We start from the raw sequence: 6,695 nt of genomic DNA, 5'->3' as shown, positions 1-6,695 counted from the left end.
CTTTAACTTGATCAAGTGTTTGGCGAGGGAGCCTCGTTTGTTGTTTCTCCAACTGGGTATCAATGAATCCCACGGGAGGATTGTTTACTGCACTTGCCCCTGCTTGGGTAACCGGGGTAGTGTTCGTAAAATTTGTGTACTCGCCGGTGTTCCCAGTAGCTGGGGTTTTGGTTACCGTGGTTTCTTGGTCACTCGCTGGCCTTGGCACCGGAGTAACCTTAACCATCTTTCCAGAGGTTTTGAAAAAACTGAGAAAATTAGTTCTAGCTTTTATGCACTGATGGCGCCAATGAAGAAACACTAAGTGACCCCGGCAGATTACGGATAATCTTAGGGTCAAGTAGATGTTTCCCACGAGGTTTAGGTCCGGCAAAGATGGTTATTCTTCTGATGACCTGCAAAACAGACACCGTGAGCTCGTCACTGAGAATGGGGGGTACCTCCTTGTGACCACCCTCTGGCGTGAAAATCAGACTAGATTGCTCTGAATATAAATGTATATTAAGAGAAATAGCTAGAGCAGATAAGATATGTGATGGTATAAGATAGTATATGATACCGTTCCAAGGTGTTGGAGTATTTATAGCCGAAGGTAGGTTTCCAAGCAGGTACAGCCAGCTGTATAATATTCCTTTTCTACCAACTGTGGGCTACGCACGTGCTATGCTGGTGGTTGGTGGGTAGGCAGCGGCTGATAGTGACATGGCCGGCTGTGTACTATTCCTTTTCCACCAACTGCAGGCTATGTACGTGCCACGACAAGGGTTGGTGAGTAGGCAGCGGCTGATAGTGACATTTTGTACTAGAGCGTGCTCCTCGTCGTACTGTTGTCAGTGAGCTGTCACCCTGTGATTGGTTCATGGGCTGCTTTGGTTAGATCTTGTCTATTTTGTCCATACCTTGGCAGGTATAGTACAAAAGATCCTCCAGAAGCGTACGAACTGGCTCATTTGGGCGGGAGTATTCCCGCCTTGCTCATTCCTTCTTCAGGTGACATTACTGAATTATTGAGTTAGTGCCTTGTGCGTGTAGCCTTGCTATTAGTGTGGGTAGCCTTCCCTGATGGCTTGTATCCGCAGCTGCGGGAACAGGCGGGGTACTTCACCATTGGGAGGCTTTTCCTGCGGGAACAGCTGGCGTACTGCGCGTAAGGTCTTCATCTCTCTGAGCATGGTGGGTCCTGCGGAACCAGTTGGTCTTTGCGCAGACGTCCCTCTTCAAGGTGAGTCTTGCGGGTCCAACTGGGCCCTGCTGGGACCTACCTTTTCATTACCCCATAAGACTTTTTTGTTTTTGGTAGTCTTAAGCATACTATATCCATGATTCATGAACAAACACGTCCAATATACCAAGGTGAACACACATTAGTGAATATTATTAGACAACAACTAGAGACGAAACAAATGATGAGCAAACAACTAAACATGTGTCATCTAATTCATTAAAGTATCAAGTTTTAACTTAAGTATAGCAAATAGATCATGAACAACTAAGCTTTTTTTTGCATATGAACATGTGTCACACATATAAGATTATTTGTAACAAAACATAATATACATCTAATAACTCACCATAAACATGTGTCACACATATAAGACTAGTAACCAAAACATCAAACTCCATAAACATAAACCAAACAACTCGTAGACGGATTTAAAATCAACAAAAACTACTAAAATCCAAGACTACTAAAATCACCAAAACACTAAACATGTTTCAACCAAACTACTCGCAAACGAATTTAAACACCAATTACATGAGAATCAAACGGACTTAAAATCGAATTGTACAAACCTGGTGACCTGTGTTTTTCGAATTGGACACCACCGTGTGTTTTTTTTTTATAGAAGGAGACGAGGAAGGTTCATATTAGTAAGGAGATTATAGGAGCAAATTCAATGTTAGCAGGGGTAGTTGAGAGTGGCAGATACTCGAATTCAATGTTAATCGATGAGTTTAGGAGAGAATCCAATGTTAATCGATGAGTTGGTGTAGGCAGATACTCAAATTCATTATTAATTGATGAGTATGGGAGTGAATTCAATTATCAAAGTAGAGTTAATGTTAAAGAGAAGCTGTTGTTATAGAGAATAGCTAGGTGGAATAGTGATGATTGATGGCATATTGGCAGGGGGTAGGAGGAGTGGAATAAATGATAGAAGGAGTTGGGTGGAATGGGTATTGTAAACCTATAAGGTGATAAGTTATCATATCCCAACTTATTAAAAACCCATTTTTTAGCCTTAACAATAAGGAGAAAGCTAAAAGAACTTATTGGTATCCAAACACTATGTAAACATTAAAATGACTTATTCTTCCTTTATAAGTTATAAGAGGATGAAAATAAGAAATCTCAAACACATTCTTAAAGAAATTTAACATTAAAAAAAAAGAGAGACAATGAAAACAAGCACTTAAAACGTTAAAAGTGCAAATAGTAGGACCCTAAACTTGACCAACAAGGCACTAAACAAAACAAAAGTACAAAACAAAAGTCTTCTAGATTTGTAAGATGCTTACCGCCGATCCTCCGGCGATAAATCCCACTCCACACGCCACCTTGTTAATCTCATCACAATCACCAACATCACAACTCAAACGTCCCTATGGAACAACAAGAATATATTGTCTCCGATGAAGTATCGGTCAACGGGGTCAAAACACCACTGACTCTCTCCACCGACGGCATACTCCGGTGGTCTGATCGCCGGAGCTTGTCGGTTGAAAAAGAGGTTCTGGGTTTCTCAACTTCCGGTCATATGATTATTATTAAGGCACTCGTTGGTGATGGAAGTATTGGATGTGCTGGTGGTGGAATCAGGAGTTTGGTGAGGAAGAGGTTTGTGTTTGAATCTGTGTCGGAAGATTTGTTAAGGAATCTGTGTGACAAGATTCAAGGGTATATTGATTCCTTAGGTAATAAATAATATGTTGTTCAGTTGATTGCTTGATATTCGCTAAATTAGTAATTATTATTGGATTTATTTAAGTCTCTGTTTATTCAGTAGACTGGATCATGATGTTGTTTTTAAAGTTGAATAGGCAAAATGTTGAATGATTATTAGTTTTGACCATTGCTATTTAGTATGATAGGCGTTATGAGTATCGCTTCTAAGTAGGCATGAACTATAACTGAATTAATCGAACCGTAACCGTAGGGCCATCCCTAAGAATCTTTAAAAGCTTTTGAGTGCTAGGCGAGAAAAATTTGTAGGGTTTTTTACTTAGGTTTAAAAAATTAAAAATTTAAATTTGCTTGTTGGGTTATGAACTTATGATTTGCATAGTGCAAATTTTTATTATAAAAATGGGCTTAAATAAATTGGGTAATTGCATTTAAACATTAAGAATACATAATTTTTCCAAAAAAAAGGATATTTACAAATTTTAAAAAATTTTCGGCTTTCTGTTAATTGGTTATTGATTATGATTAGCCAGACTGTCGGTTAGCTGTTTGGTTCGGTTAAGTCAGTTAATTTGGTTACTGTTTGGTTAATTCGGTTATTTTCTCACCCATAACCGAATTAACTGACTAATATGGATTCAGAATATCGTTTACCGTAAGAAATTAGGTTACGGTTTGCTTAATCGGTTATTGCTTAACCAAACCGTCGGTTAATTCGGCTACTTTTTGTTGCAAAAGGTCGACCAAAGAAGCTGTTTATATTTGTTAATCCATTTGGCGGGAAGAAATCTGCTACCAAGCTTTTCACCAATGATGTAAAGCCGCTTCTTGAGGATGCTAATATTGAATTTACTGTACAAGGTTTGTGCTACTTTCATTTGTTAACCATGTATTTAGCAATCAATCTTTTTAACCATAGCATAATTGTGTTTGTTCCCCTTGATCTTAACTTCAGAGACCAAATATCAACTTCATGCAAAAGAAGTTTCTCGTTCACTTGATCTTACAAAATATGATGGCATCATTTGCGTTAGCGGGGATGGCGTATTGGTTGAGGTTGGTTTGAGCCACACCTTTTGTGATAACAACTTCTAGTCACACAACATCTTTATTAAAACTTAAAAAATATGTCAACCTTTTACCTGATCACCAATGTGATGCAAATTGTAGTAGGTTGTAAATGGATTACTTGAAAGAGAAGACTGGTCAACTGCCCTTAAAACGCCTCTCGGTGTCATACCTGCAGGTCTCTTCAATATGTTTTCATTAATATTTTCTTGCCAAATGTGTAAGTTAATAATTGCCATTCAATTATCTCTAAAATGTAACACGACTGTTTTTGGATTTATGGCAAAGGTACTGGAAATGGCATGATTAAATCTCTTTTAGATTCCGCCGGCGAGCCCTGCACACCGGCACATGCTACTCTTGCAGCAATCCAAGGTATTATTTTTATTATATAATCAATATTAATTATTAGTTGGAAATTCGTATCCATGCGTTTGTTTTCATCTTTATAGGGCATAAACGCTCTTTGGATGTAGCTACAATTTGGCAAGGAGAGACTGCATTTTTTAGTGTCTTGATGCTTGCATGGGGTACACTAAAACTTGTTTTAACTTTTTACAATCATCGTATCATCTTGACAATAATTTGTGGTCGTCTTAACTTATGTGATGTGTTTTATTTCCCTATTTATTTTGAAGGACTCATATCAGATATAGACATCGAGTCTGAGAAGTACCGATGGATGGGAAGTGCCAGAATAGAATTTTATGCAAGTCCACACCCTTTTCTTGTACTTGTAACATTATTAATTTGTATGTTGATAACAATAGCTAATTAAGGTTTTATTTTTTTAAAAAAATCAGGCTCTTAAACGAATTTTGCGATTGCGCAAATATAATGGCTGCATACAGTTTGTACCCGCGCCCGGATTTGAAGATGTAGGGGAGGCAATTGGTTCATGTTTCGAGAATATGGAACCCATTAAGCCTAGGCAGCACGGGTACCAAGGTCCGAAGGTTGACTTCAAAAGTCTTATCTGGAGAGAGCTTAACGGTCCGTTTGTTTCTGTTTGGCTTCATAATGTTCCTTGGGGTGCTGAAAACACAATGCAGCACCTGATGCCAAGGTTTGTTTATTATAAACTTTTAAGCTGACGACATGGCATTATGCTAATTCTTGCTTACTTGTGTGGTTCGATTTTCAGTTTGAAGACGGTTATTTGGATTTGATTGTGATGCGTGAATGCCCAAAGTTAGCATTGATATCTATGATGTCTAAATTGGACAATGGAGGTTACGTGAAATCGCCATATGTTGTGTACATCAAAGTAAGTCCGGATTGCATATTATTTGTAGCATGTAGCAAGTTAAAAAGATGGTTAAATGGGTCAGAGGTAGTTAAACATGTATTAGTTGATTGCGTGTTATATTAGGCTTGTAAACAAACACTAACGGAGCATGTAAACGAGCAGACATAAATGAATATTCACGAACAAACATAGCTGAGCTAAAACTAATTAAAAGTAAATATGAACAACAATTTGTTGGGCTTAAAAAGTTATTACAACTAGACTTATATTGTAATACTAATGGGTCTAAAACATAAAATAAAACGTAAATAAACGAACTTAAAACAAACATAAATGTACAAACGAGACGTGCTCATGTTCATTCGCTTAACTAAATGTAAAAAAAAAGTTGGTCATGTTCGTTCGTCGTTTAAATAAACAAACTTCATGTCACAGCATGGTTGAAATAATAACTATACTTATAACTGACTTGAAATGAATGGGTTTTTTGTGTGGGCAGGTGAAAGCGGTGATATTGGAGCCTGGTACTCGAACGGGCGGATCAAGAAAGGAGGGGATAATAGATTCGGACGGGGAGGTATTGGCGAGAGGAAAAGGGACGTATAAGTCGAACGTAAAGTCGTTGATGGTATATGATAAGTTGCAAGTTGTTGTGGACCAAGGTCTAGCTACTCTTTTCACACCTGTTTAAAGTGTTATATATTCGAAATGTAAATAACAGAAAATAAAATCAAGTGTTCAGTTTAACCCCAAAATGAATAATAAGATATATATACTTGTTAGTGTTTTTCTTTTCTTAATTAATGTTTACTGAAATAACCGAATAAGTTTATCATTGATAAGGTAGAGTTAAGTTTTGTTTTTTCTACTATTAGAACGCATGGAGTTCGCTCCCTTCAGTCTTTGTGCTCTTAAAACCGGGTAATTTCTAATTTTGTTCTATCAATATGAAGTTTAATATCGTGTGAATGATATATTATGTTGTATTATACAAATAATAAGTCTTTTTATGAATCTTGTGCTCAGGTTTGTTTATTTATTAAATGAGTTTCGTGTACTTAAGAAGAGTCGAGGGAAGAAGCTCGGCTCGTTCAAAAAAGGTTGAATAAACAAAGTGCACTATTAAAATTTGAGTAGGTTTATAATTAAAATGAATTTGAGTAATTTATCACGAAAATAACTTTTACGTCTCTTGGTACCCAGTCCTCAGTGGCGGAAGCGTGAATTTTTTAATAGGTTCGCTAACATTTGGTATTTAAATGTCACTCGACGATGATCATTTTGGTTCTGATCGGATCGTATGTATGAAGTAGGAGTGAGCAATGGGTCATACACGGACTGAACCAGACCGGAACCAAAAAATGGGAAAGTAAGAACTGAGGACCGGACTGTTAACATTAGGGTCGGTTCAGGTTGTAGCAGGTTTCATGGGCCATTCTAATAACCAGTTCTGGGTTGTAATGGTTTCGCGAG

At 37.6% G+C, this 6,695-nt stretch overlaps 1 pseudogene across 1 annotated transcript; it reads left to right on the top strand.

The window, feature by feature from the left end:
- Positions 1-2,500: 2,500 nt before the first annotated feature.
- LOC143609888 (sphingosine kinase 1-like) lies at positions 2,501-5,978 on the top strand (annotated as a pseudogene). The gene is made up of 10 exons (XR_013149492.1): positions 2,501-2,916; positions 3,644-3,766; positions 3,861-3,961; positions 4,079-4,151; positions 4,262-4,348; positions 4,426-4,503; positions 4,612-4,682; positions 4,777-5,039; positions 5,118-5,240; positions 5,722-5,978. The product of XR_013149492.1 is annotated as a sphingosine kinase 1-like (transcript).
- Positions 5,979-6,695: the final 717 nt, after the last annotated feature.

This window comes from Bidens hawaiensis, unplaced genomic scaffold (genome assembly GCF_021521415.1).
Source record: "Bidens hawaiensis isolate Kalapana, Puna unplaced genomic scaffold, B.hawaiensis_p1.1 tig00019659_1, whole genome shotgun sequence".
NCBI lineage: Eukaryota > Viridiplantae > Streptophyta > Magnoliopsida > Asterales > Asteraceae > Bidens > Bidens hawaiensis.
Note: the sequence above shows the minus strand (reverse complement) of the source record. Positions and strands in the feature narration are given on the sequence as shown.